The sequence below is a fragment of the Cyanistes caeruleus genome, chromosome 2 (genome assembly GCF_971803275.1).
Source record: "Cyanistes caeruleus chromosome 2, bCyaCae1.hap1.1, whole genome shotgun sequence".
Lineage (NCBI taxonomy): Eukaryota > Metazoa > Chordata > Aves > Passeriformes > Paridae > Cyanistes > Cyanistes caeruleus.
In genome coordinates, this window is record NC_141702.1 from 104,579,778 (window position 1) to 104,592,337 (window position 12,560).

General features: G+C 45.0%; 1 long non-coding RNA gene across 1 annotated transcript; it reads right to left on the minus strand.

The window, feature by feature from the left end:
* Window positions 1-2,589: 2,589 nt before the first annotated feature.
* On the minus strand, window positions 2,590-11,699 carry LOC147655072 (uncharacterized). The gene is made up of 3 exons (XR_015281424.1): window positions 11,574-11,699; window positions 9,686-9,829; window positions 2,590-4,953 (listed from the first exon to the last, which is right to left on the minus strand). It is a non-coding gene; the product is annotated as an uncharacterized LOC147655072 (long non-coding RNA).
* Between the last annotated feature and the right edge of the window lie 861 nt (window positions 11,700-12,560).

The following is a 12,560-nucleotide window of genomic DNA, read 5'->3' on the forward strand; positions in this document are numbered from 1 at the left end:
CTAAGCTGTCTGGTAATGCATGACTGTTTAATGTAACTTCAATTTAAATGCGTGATTTTAATGACACAATAGTTTTAGAAGTGGACTAAAATTGCTAGAAACTTTTTAACCGTGTATTGAACAAAGAAACTTTCGAACTGTGTACATTTGGGCTCGGTTTTGATCAGTTGTTGCAGATTAAAGCATCTACCTGCAACTTTTGTAGTCTCACAGGTACCAAAGCAAGGTTTGCAGTATGTCACAAAAATGAGCAAGTTGCTCTTACTACAAAAGCAATAAAAGATGCTGGCCATCATCCTTGGTGTAGATCCTTCCTTGTTGGCTCTCCCATCACCTACTGGTGTTTTTAACTAGGCTGTCAAGTCTAGAAGTGTAATCCTGGGAATTGCAAGAATTCGTTAAATTGTGAAAACTATTAAACTGGCTGTAAAAAAAAACTATTATGTAAACCAAGCAGCAGCCATGCACCTACGAGCTACAGGCCACCCTCAGACCCACACGAGGCAAGACCAGGTAGGAAAGAGCGAACGCCTCCGAGAAGATCAGCTGCTCGGTCCTGATGAGGAGCCTTGAGCCACAGGAGGGTTTGCAATGTCCTTGCTGGACTCGTGTGTGAGGGCTCACACCCATGGGGTGGCAGAGGGGGTCTGTTCACCCCATGAACAGCACATGAAACACAGCCTGGCCACTGCCAGAAACACCTCAGGCCATTTACTAATGCTGCAAAACCTGAGAGAGAGGTTTGTGAACCTTGCTTTGGTTGGGACATGCAGGGACCCAGCAGCCCCGGTGCTATGAACTACTCCCCTCAGGCAGCTGCTGCATCAACAGGAACGCGACCTTGGGGCTGGGGAACATTGCTCACAACAGCCAGGAGGGCCAGGAGCAGCTCTGCAAGGTGTGCACAGCTCTGCCTGGGTCAGTGCAATGCACCCAGCTCTGAGGGCCGAGGGGCACTGCGAGGAGAGCCTTAAAGAAGGGGTAGAAGCAGCTCCAGGTGGACTCCAGCAGAGGAGGAGGCAGGATCACCATGATCATCTTCCCACCATGGTCACTGTGCTGCTGGAACAAAGGACTTGTTGGGCCCATGACACCTGCAGCTGTCCCCCTTCTCCTGGGGACAGACAGCACCTCTGAATCTGGTACCCTGGGAGTGGAGAGCTGAGCAAGGCCTGGGGAAAGCTGCAGCAGTGAAGTGCTCTTATGTGTTAGTTTTGACCCTTTCTCTCTAACACTCTAGGTGATATTGTTTATCATTTCTAGCATCATTGTAATTGATGACTCCGTGTTCTCCCTGAGCATTCTTTTTAAAGTAAAACTTTTAAGTAGACTAACAATAAATTAAATGTCTTCTCATACTAGCTGTGTTTCTCTAGCCAACAAATGGCAAAAGTAGTGGTAAAACAACATTGGCTTCCATAAGGGAAGTATTTTCTAAGCTGAAATAATGATGGGGAGAAAGATGAGCATCCAAAGATAACTGGGTCTAGTTAAGTGTCTCTCTTCATTGTCTTTCCAGGCTACACCATCAAGCCTAGGCCTTCTTGGCCTTTTTCTGCAGTGCTGCAAGTGCACTTGCTCAGCAAGTGATGAAATGATCTCTCTGCTCACAGTGTAGCTAATTCAGTGAAATACCCAGTTTCCAAAGCACAGCCTCACAGATACTGAAAAACAGCGTGCACCAGCCCCTTCTCTGACACTAGCAGCCCAGAGCATCCTATCTCAGGTATTTTAGGATGTGTACAATGTTGTTCAAACAAAGAGCAAGCTGCTGGCTCCTCCATCCCACCAGGGAATAACTGGAGAACAAATCTGGGTCAGGTCAGAAGAGCAGCCATTGATTTACAAAAGCTATGGGAGAGAAACAGGTTCTGCTGCTGTGAGTGCTGTTTGCAGGAAAGATAGAAGGTTTACACTCCCTTAGAGGTGCTGTGTGAAAGACAAATAGTGGGGTACAGATTGTACACGTCTGTCACACACACAGGGCTGCCAGACCACTCCTGGCCAGGCTGGATTCTTTCTTCAGCACAGGAACTGGTTTAACACAGAGGTTACACAGTGATTACTGCTTCAGGAGACAGGGTGGAGGTTCAGTCAGGGAGCTATTTACACCCTAGCATTTCTACTTCCACAGTCCTCCAGAAGTTCTTCATGGCAACCAACAGTGCAGGGGCAGTGCCCATGAAATGGGAACACAGAGCTGCTGGCAGCTATGATGGGGTTTTTGTCCCGCAGGAAGATGGGTGACACAGACTTCACGCTGTGAGACACAGCTGCTGCACCACAGATCTGACACTCACCTGCATAAATACCTTTAAATAAAATTCCTGACTCCCCACTGTGAGTCAGTTTCGTCTGACTATCAGGCTACTAGTCAGACTCTTGCCTGTCAAGAAAGGGATTTGAAAATATTTGCTTTACCTTGGCATTGACTTTTACACTTCTTTTCCTTCAGGGTCCAACACATTTTTCTTGAGCTCCACATCAGTGGAGTTTCATCACAGGTTTATGTCCCACAGGTGATGAAGAGGTGACCCACCAGTCAAGGCCACATACACTCCTTATGGAGACAAGAGAATACACTTTGGGGAAAGGGAGCCAGGAGATTTTAATCAAAAAATTTGCATGAACAAAAAGAAATTTCCTTCTCACAAGAGCATCTCCAAGCACTCCTGTACCAGGACAAGGAACCAAAATTGTCAAGGTCAGTATTTACAAAAGCAGCTAGACTGAGAACAGTAAAGCCTGATTTTCAGAGCAAGCAGGTACCCATACATCTCTGTGCTCACTGCACCCCTGCAAACCTGTCCCTAGCTTGCCCAAGTCAAGCTCTGGAACAGCAGCACCAAGTTCATGTGGCTGTGTGAGCTCTGAGCCCAGGGAGCCTGGCACAGTCACACCTGTGTTCAGAACCACAGTGATTTCTCTGTCCTCCTTCAAGGCTGCACATAAACCTCTCCTCCTTCTTCAGGGCACTGTGCATCCCTCAGACAGTGATCTCCTACCAACACTGCAGACCCTTAATTTCTTTTTAAGGGGGCTTTAAAACTCCTCCTAATTACAGCAATCATCAATTTGTTTAAGCATCCAAATTCCTCTGTGTGCTAGGTTGCCTTCCTGTCCTTGGAATTTGGCTTTCTGACACATCTTAAAAGCATTCCTGCACACCTGACCCTTAATATTTTAACTTTGTTCCTGTCTTTTTGCTCATTATCTTAGGTGGCCTTTTACTTCAAAATCTGAAGTCATAGTCCCCAAATTTCAAGTCAACATCAAAAGCATCTGTTAAAAGAATGATACAATTACAGCATTTTTTGTTAGGTCTGAAATGTAAACTGAGATTTCAGTGCCTTCTGCCTAATAGCAGTGAAGCACAATATTGTCCTTAGGTCTGACATATAAATCATCTCAGTACCTTATGCCTAACTACACTGAAGTGGTGAAAGTGTGTCTAGAATAGGCAAGGGGAAAAAAGATTATTTACATGCAATGGTAATTGTTCTTTTCTTCAGCAAAAATGATAGAGAAAAGTATTTTGCATAAGCCTCAGCCTTTCCCTTTGTCTTGTTCCTTTCCTTTTGATGTCTGAATAAAAAGAGAGTAAGAAAAGTTTACATTCATAGAAATAAATGCTGCAAGATTCACAGACAGCTTCTGTGTTGATTGCTCCCCAGCATCTCCCAAGCCTTTTAAAGCACTCGGAGATATTAAAGAGAAAACACTGTAGAAATGTTTTTCTTTAACAAAAATCAGTTTAGCCATCCAAACAAGTGTGATGTGTCCAAGGGCAGGCCACCATAATACATGCAGGCCTCAAACTGGACTGTTTTGTTTCTCACATTGCAAAGCCATTCCAAAATATTCCCTGCTACATCTCAGCTCTTTCAGATATCTCAAATCGCTCTCACAGAGAAGCAACTTTGTTCTTCTAGGACTGATGTTTGCATTTTCACAGGTAAAATATCAACTTGCTATTGTGCTCTCACATTTCCAGTCTCCAGATAGATGCATTCCTAGAACAAGCAGGAATGCAGGGAGGACAGAAGTTAGCATAACACAGAACAAAGGCAAAAGAGGAACTGGTACACATCTGGAAAAACCCCCAGGTACAGCTCCTACAAGTTCCCAGTCCCTGCAGAAGTAAGCAGTGGTATAACAGCCCAGCTGCAGGTAATTCCTGGCAGGAGCATTGTTATTATCAAGAATCTTAGCAACAAGAGTCTCAACAGTGGTTCCACTTGCTAGGTCACCATTCAACATGTCCTGTAAACTCATCAGTCTGGCTGGAAAAGAGTAACACCAATAAAAGCAGGGAAACTTGAGGCACTTCTTGCACTCTTCTGTTCTTCTTTCTTCCCCCCGCCCTTATCTGATAATCCTCTTTTCCTCACCCTATTTTAGGCTATTTTTTGTGACTCCTTCAATGTCCTTCAATTCTGGTAGAAAAGTCTACTTTTAGCCTGCACCACAGATGTTTCAAAGGCAGTGACTGACTCAAGTTAGTCTTGTGATGGAAACCGTGCTGTAGCTTTATGTTGCCATGGCTTCTTTAGTTGACAAAATAGTACTTTTGACAGACAACTTCTACCTCTTTCACAGCCCTCTTATTTCACACAGGGTGGTGGTAATTTGAAAGTCAGAAAGTGAGATGACCTTGTAGGGAAAATGGGGTATAGGGGAAAGCTGGTGGCAGCAGTGGACATGGGCCTGAGGCCTCTTCATTCCCAGGGCTGTACCACCTGCCATCCTTCTGACTCCTCTAGATGCAAGTAGGATTTTTCAGCAACAAAATGTAGCCCAGTGCTGGTAACTGCTGATTCACTCAGGCAATCTGTGAGGGTGTCCTGGATTCAATGAAGCTTGACCGATGTGCTTTCCTGTGCTCCTCAGCAGAGTTGCTGGTGGGGTGACACACAGAGCATCTCCCTCTCCCAACAGTGCAATGCTCATCGTCTGCAAAGATCAGAGAATATGCTGAGTTGGGGGGGACACACAAGGATCATCAAGCCCAGCTCTGGACCCTGCACAGGACTCCCCAAGAATCATGTGCCTGAGAGTGTTGTCCAAACGTTTCTAGAGCTCTGGCAGGCTTGGTGCTGGATATCTGAACACACCCACACCTCAGTTCAGTGCTTCTGCATCTACAGTGAAGGTATCAGCCACCAGCTATTGACTGCTGCTTGTTCCTCCCCTCCTCCTTTGGGAAAGGGGGAGGGGGATCGAGGGAGGCACCAGTGTTTGATACTGCAGTGCAGCCCTCTGCAGAGCGGGAGGAAATGTCTAAATCAGCTCCCGTCAGATGTAGGCGTTAGGCCACGTTCACCCTCTGTGCAGGCTGTACATCCCAACTTCTCCAGACAGAAGCTGGCCCCTGGTCTTCCTCTATTCTCCCCTATAAAATCTATTGTTAAGGAAAGGGGAGAAAGAGACAGAGAGATGTCACCAAAAAAAAAAAAAAAAATCAGTCAAAACATAGCAGCTATTGCTTCCCTCTGCATTTGCATCTCAGCCTCATTATGTCACCTGAACAATAGGAATTCTCCCAGTCTATTTTAAGGTGGCAGCTGCCTTTAGAAAGCTCCAAATTCTATGTGTGGAATCCTGGGGAAATAAAGTTGCTTCAGATTTCCTATAAATACTACTTCAACCAACATGAGACAAACAATGTCTGTCCCAAAGCTTGTTGTAATAAACCGTGCTTAAACACAGCCTTGGGAAGGACCTGACCCAAGCTTTATTTCAGAAGGAACATACAAACTCGGGATCTGGCCTGAGAACTTGAAGTGATGTGGACATGTTTAATCCTAAAGATTATAGTCAGATATCATATATCCTTCAAGCCAGTCACAAACAGTGCTTCCCCTTCAAATTCCATAGATGTCTAGTTCAGCCAGATCAGGATGAGCTGGAATCATAAATTGTTTTAATCACAAATTGCAACAGCAGCCTCCTTGGGAAGATTGGCTGAAGTTATTCTATGAGGACAAACGAAAGTGTCTTCGTTAGCAGCTTTGACCAATCAGGAAAATAAAATGAGAATTTTCCAGGAAAAGCTTTCAAGGCCCAGGTACACTCCTCGGATGGAGAAAGGCTCTCCCCAGGAAGGACAGGGGGTCCCAATTCTCTCAGCTAAAAATCAGGCAGAGGAGATCTGGCAAAGGCCAAGAAAGCAGGCCAACATCTCCAGGCCACAGCAATTCAGTGTTAGTCCTGCCCACACTTCTTTTGCTCCCAGGTAATAAATAATTTGCAGGCTGACAAGTTCTGCTTCAGGTTTCACTCCCCAACATTCCTGGATGTTAAAACTCCCACAGACTCTCTTGTGCTGTCAGAAAATAGCTCCTCATTAAAATACAGTGTTGCTAAGGTATGGCATGTGGTATATCCCCAGCCATTGATATTTCTGAAACACAGACCTTGACTATTAGAATGGGCACATCTCACTGCAGAGCTGATGATGGGGGATCAGCAGATGCCCCCAGGAGGAGAGCTGGCACTGTGCTGGATTCATACCATGCCGTGAGGGTCAGCTCCCAGATGCTTTGGGAAGGGAGTGCAGCAGTGGTTTTTTTTAACAGCAAAAATCTTTAAAATAGTGCTGATGTGTGTGTGGAACACTGGTGCTTTGCAGAGAAGATGGATTTACCCCCACACACATGAAGCAAGATGTGTAGTAGATATTTGACAGTGGCTGGCACTCCCCTCTGAGGTCTGGTCACAAAAAATATCAGAGGAGCACAAAATATCCCCCTGTAAAAAAACATATTGAAAGGAGTATGCAAGGCAACCCACTGTCTATGGATACACACTGCAGTGCCCAGCTGCAGCATTCACTTTTGTTTCCTAGGCTGAGGGAGGGAAATAATGGTATTTATTCAGGGTATATGAATGGCATCTATTCAGGGGTCCCTTTAAATGCTTGCTTCACCTCTGTGGAAATTAATTTTGTCACCTCTATCCCCCCAGCCCACCAGCTGCAGCCAGGGCAGCTTGGGATTTCATTAAAGGTGAGCTGGGGATGGTTATCAGATACAATCAAAGCATTCTAGTCAGAAGTACTGCATTTGTTGAGGGAGCCATGGAAAGCACCCTACACTGATCTTAAAGACTTCCAGGACCAGTTTCAAAATAGACAGGTGGAATGTCTGTAGTGGAACCTTGTCTGAGTCTCCAGCACTTTTTGCACCAATCCTACCTAGAAAAAAAAGGATTCAATAAGAGCTCTGAACCCTACTTGATCTAGCAAGAAATAACATGGATTTGGTAAGGTAGAAAATGGATACAACAAATACCCAAAATACAGGATATATGAATAGCCAAAACCAAGAAAATAAAGTATGTGATGGTGAAGAGTGGGTGGGAAAACACTGAGCAAAAGGTCTCCAAGAAAAAAGATGGCAGTTTGAAAGGATGTCACAATAAGAAGTGTTCAGCTTGTGATGAACAGATGGAGACAAAAGACAGAAGCAAAGGCAGGGAAGAAATGAAGATGGCAGATCACCAAATTTGTTTATCTAAGGGGACTTAAAAGGAATCAATCTGAAAGGTAACTGAAAAATGACTCCATTTCATTGCTTTTTAATTCAGCACCAGCCTAAGCCTTGCCATGAAGCACAACTGAATTAATATTTGGAATTGTACTGCTTACAAAACGGAAAGAAGTGATTTAGTGTTTTTATAACAAGTGTTTTATTCTGATCCTCTATCTGAAGCAGAGAAGAAAATTTACAGGCAACAGCAAACTCACACAACACTCTAAAGAATGCTTGCATGTATAAAGAAGGTATTCTTTAGGGAAGAGGTGCTTACAAGTGTGATTCAGGAGACTGGTAATCTCAGCACATGTGCACGAGATCAAGTGAAACCAAAACCCACCAGGTACTATGATTTCATTTTTATTATATATAATTCCTCTATATATGTATATATTCACATATACAGAAGAATATATATATATATATTTCTACTCGTACCAAACCTGCAGGAAATTAGTAGCTCAAATGAAGTAAACTGATGTCAAGGGGAAAAAAGTGCAAAGGAGAGAATAATCAGGTCCAAAGTCTTTCAAAGACCAATTATTTGGCAGCTAATCAGGGCTTGAAAAGGTCACTGAACTAAGGCATTTCTAAGGCAACACCATGAACAATTTTACAGTGTTAAAAGATGGACAAAAGTATATGCCTCTGACAGATTTTACAACACTGCCCATTGAAGACAAGAAAAATCAGATGTATGCATGCATCCTGAAAGGACATCTCAAAGCATAGTAAATGAAAGGAAAAATTTAGTTTTTCATTCCCTTGTCCAAACTGATGCACTTGTTGGCAGCTGGGCTCTCTTTTCTGTTGAGCTGAAGTGTCTGTGCAAAAAACTGCTCCTAAATTAAGGCTGCTTGGCACTTGCCAGCACACAGCTCTTTTCAGCTGGCTATGATTTTGCTTGCAAAGCATTACACAGTTGAAGTTTTCCCTGCTGGAGTTCTGCATTGGGATAGGTTATTGTATTCTAAAATAGTTCCTCTAGAAACAGGCATTTCTAAAAACTAGACTCAGGGGATTTACGTGATTCTGTCCTTTTAAAACAAGGTGTCTAATTAGTTTGTTTAAAGGTTGTGACACAACACTTTGGAGCTGGGCCTTGAAATCTGGTAGGGTTGTCACTCCAGTGACAAAAACACCTTTTGCCATTACCTGTGTGTCTGCAGGGGGGTGTGCAGTGTCCATCTCGGCTCCTTGGACATCCCTGGGTGCCAGCCCCATGCAGCAGAGATGAGCAGAGCCTTCTCCAGACCTGTCTCTGCTGAGCATCAGTGCCAGCGGGGCTGAACTGAGAACAGCAGGATCACTGTGTGTGTGTGTGTCTGTCTGTGTCTGTGTGTCTGTGAGTGTTCCTCACGCCTCCCTGGCAGCACACAGGGGCGGGATGAAACCCCCATTTCTGATGCAGTGCCGCTTTGCCTCAGCCCCAGCAGCGTGCTGGCAGGGCTGTGTGTGCTGTTTGCGGGCCAGCCCGGTGAATCACACCGGCAGCAGCCCCTCCGTGTCCCCGCTTCACCGCACGGCCCCGGCGAGCCCGAGCGCAGGAACGAGGCCACCGGCTGAAACCCCAGCAGGGATGCGAGGAGAGGAGCCCGAGGGGAGGAACGAGGCCACCGGCTGAAACCCCAGCAGGGATGCGAGGAGAGGAGCCCGAGGGGAGGAAGGAGGGAGCGGAGGGGAGGTGATGAGCGGCGAAAACACAGACTGCAGGAGGAACAAAGCACCCCGGGCTGCAGAGAACAGGGAGAGGAGGGATCAAAAAGGAGGCAGGTAAAGGAGCCAGTGATAAGCATCACCTTCCCCAAGGAACCTGGAGCCGATATCTAAGCATCAACACTGCCGGCAAGAAACGGCAAAACCTCCGACAGAGCATCCTTCTCTGCCTTTGCTCTGCCCTCAGTTCCTGTGGCAAACATCCCCCACCTTCTCCTTCAACCTTTTGACATGAAAACACCAATGCTGCTGAAGCGAGTTTTATGGGGAAAATGGCTTTGTGTCTATTTTTAGGAATAACACTAGAATTTTAGGTCCTGAATTTGCACTGGACTGAGTGCTAAAAGCTGTTGTTTTTCTGTGCCTCTGGTTTGTTTTGACAAAAACCTTTGTCTTTGACAGGCAGCCAAAGGTTCCAGGAGCCCTGAGCTTACCTGCTGCTTGACAGAGCAAATGGAGCAGGGTGAGATGGAAAGCTGCCCCCCACTGCTCCTCCCTTTCCCAGGAATGTGGCACATGCCTCATGGCGATGTTCTCTCCTTGACAGGGAGCGTAGGAACCTTCCCAGGATCAGGAGCCTGGAAGCAAGAGTCAGATAGGCAGCCTGGATAGGAAATACAGCATATTTTTCATCTTCCCATTTCTTCCTGCAAAGTCCTACATGGAGCAGGAAATTCACCAACTCCGAGTATCAGAAGGGGAAAAGTACAAACCCCAACCAAAACCAAAAAACAGCAACTGCCTCAACCAAACCAGAACTAGCGTACAAACTGAAAATAAAATTCCCTGTCCCTTACTGAGACTTCACATCAAATCTAAAGCCTTCATCTGTCATCTGCTCATCTTTCTTCACCAAAAATCTTCCTCCAGCCGCTGGTTAAGCAGCAGTCAGCCCTGGAGCTTAAGTGGTGATGATTACTGCACCAAAGGGGGTTTCCAGTTCAAATCCCAGTCATGAAGAAGCCAGCAATTACAACTATAATCTCATTTTCTTTTCGTTTTTGTACTTAAATGCACATTGGAAAGTTCATTTTCAAATTGTCTTTAGAACAAAATTAGTAAGTCCAGCAGTCCAGATTTAGGAATGGTGGGATGGAGACTGTAGCTACCAGTTCAATGCATACCATATAAAAAGGTGATGATGATGGTGCCATCCTTGCTCTTGTGATCACGTGCCACTTTCATCCCCGAGCTGCACGTATGCAGGGACAGGATAACCATGTGCTACCCAATCCATTGGAAACCTGGCATTCTTCAAGTGTTCTACTTTTGTGACCTAAATCCTATCTCTCTAATGTACTTCTGGCTACAGGAAGAAATCCCGCTGAGGAACTTTGTCCCAAGAATGCACTCTCATTGAGTACATCTCTAAGCTAATCCCTTCTCAGCAGGGAGACATGGAATAGACAATCCATGGATCCCTCTGAGCTGCAACAACTAATCCATTGTAGTGGTAGAGTACAGGACAGTAGAAGTGACCGTCTCCTTAAGCTGCACTAATTCTGCAGGGAAGGTGCAACAATCACTACAGACTAGACCAAAGAAAATAAAAATGGGTAGGATGGGGGAAAAGATCTGCTGGACAAATACCAACAGGAGCATAACCACAGAGGCTCTCTGCACTCTGTCCATGGGATGTACCTGAGTTCTCACTACTAAATTCAGAGCATCCCACCTTTTTGACCATGCACATGTGCCAAGATCTACCCCTGAAAACAATAAATGTCCTCTTCATTTTATACTCACCATATACCTGTGCCTGGAATATCAGTTTTCAAACTTCCAGGGACAGAGGATAGCTGTCTCTAAAGAGAGCTGAAAGCCATCAGGCAATTCGATTAAGCACCCTTGTATGAGCCATCCCACCTTGTGTTCCCTCGAACAAAAAGGGATCTCCCTACTCTACTAACTACATCTATTGCAACATCTGCCATTAGAGTGCAAACAACCATGGCATGCAGTCTGTTGTAATCCAGTCAACTTACTGTTTCAAACACCTGTAAATGTTTACAACAGTCAAATCAAACACTTAAAAAAGGGCAAAGCAAAATCCTGTATCTAAACATCCCCAAGTCCCAAAGAAAAAACAGTACTGGATCTTGATGTCAGGCAAACACACATCTCTGTCCTGGGCAGAGTCAAAATACAAGATCTGAACATTCTTCTTCTCTCCCATTTACCCCTCATGCTTAGAAAATCCAAATTATTACCATAGCCTTTTGTTCTTTCTACTTTCACTTCTATACAAAGTCAAGTTCCTGATAGTAATAAATGTTTCAGCTAATGAGAACAAAAACAGAGCCTACTTCAAAGGACAAATACCTTCCAGCTGCCTTCATCCAAACACAACACAGAGCCTGTACCAAAGCCCTGGTGCTGCACTTCCCACTCCTCTGTTCATCAGGGGACCTCAGATCCTCTGCAATGCCCAAGTGATTTCCACTTTCCCTGAAACCACACAAGGCAAAAAGAAAAGGCACAAGCTTACCTCTAGAATTTCTCCCACCTCTGCTGTTCCAGAGTGACCAGTTTAGTTGACATGAATGAGACACATGCACACACTTTCACCTGGGTTTCTCCTCCATATCCTAACTCCCATTGCAGGGAGATTTTTGGCCATATCTTAGACAAGCACCGGGGCTTATTTTTGCAGGAGCAAGTCAAACAGGAACGCAGCCACCCCTTCCAACTGAGCAGCACACAGAGCACTCAGTATCAAATTGCAAGTATTTCAGGTCCTTCAGAGTGAAACACCATGTTTAAGAGACACAGAGTGCTGTCACCTTTTTAGAAGGAGGACTTGCAATGCAAACTTTAGCAAATCACACTTAAAATAGCATCAGAAGGAAAGAGATGCAGCACAACAATGGAAATATCCTGGAAAGGTGTGAATGAGGTCTTCCTTCACATCACCTAGACCCCAGAGTACAATGTTCAGTCAAGCACACTCCCAAATAACCTCTGCCTAGACTTGGGGATGAGAGATGATAAAGTCACTAGTATTCTGCCAGAAGAGCCTTTAAGTAATAAAGCAGCAACAGCTTGGCAGGAGTTTTACTGAGATCACAGAAATCCACTCAAGTAAGAGCAACACTATCAGTAAACAAAAGGCTGGAAGGAAGATGTGAGATTTCTGCCCTCACACTTTCCTACATGTACCAGAAATTCTTTCATGAGAGAAAGGTAGGGAAGGAAGTAACTATGAGACCAGGAAGAGCTCCACACTTGCAGAAACCAGGCTTGTCATCAGCTGTTGAAGGTCTTTGCCACACAACATGTACTGAAACAGACAGGAGCTCACTTTCTTTG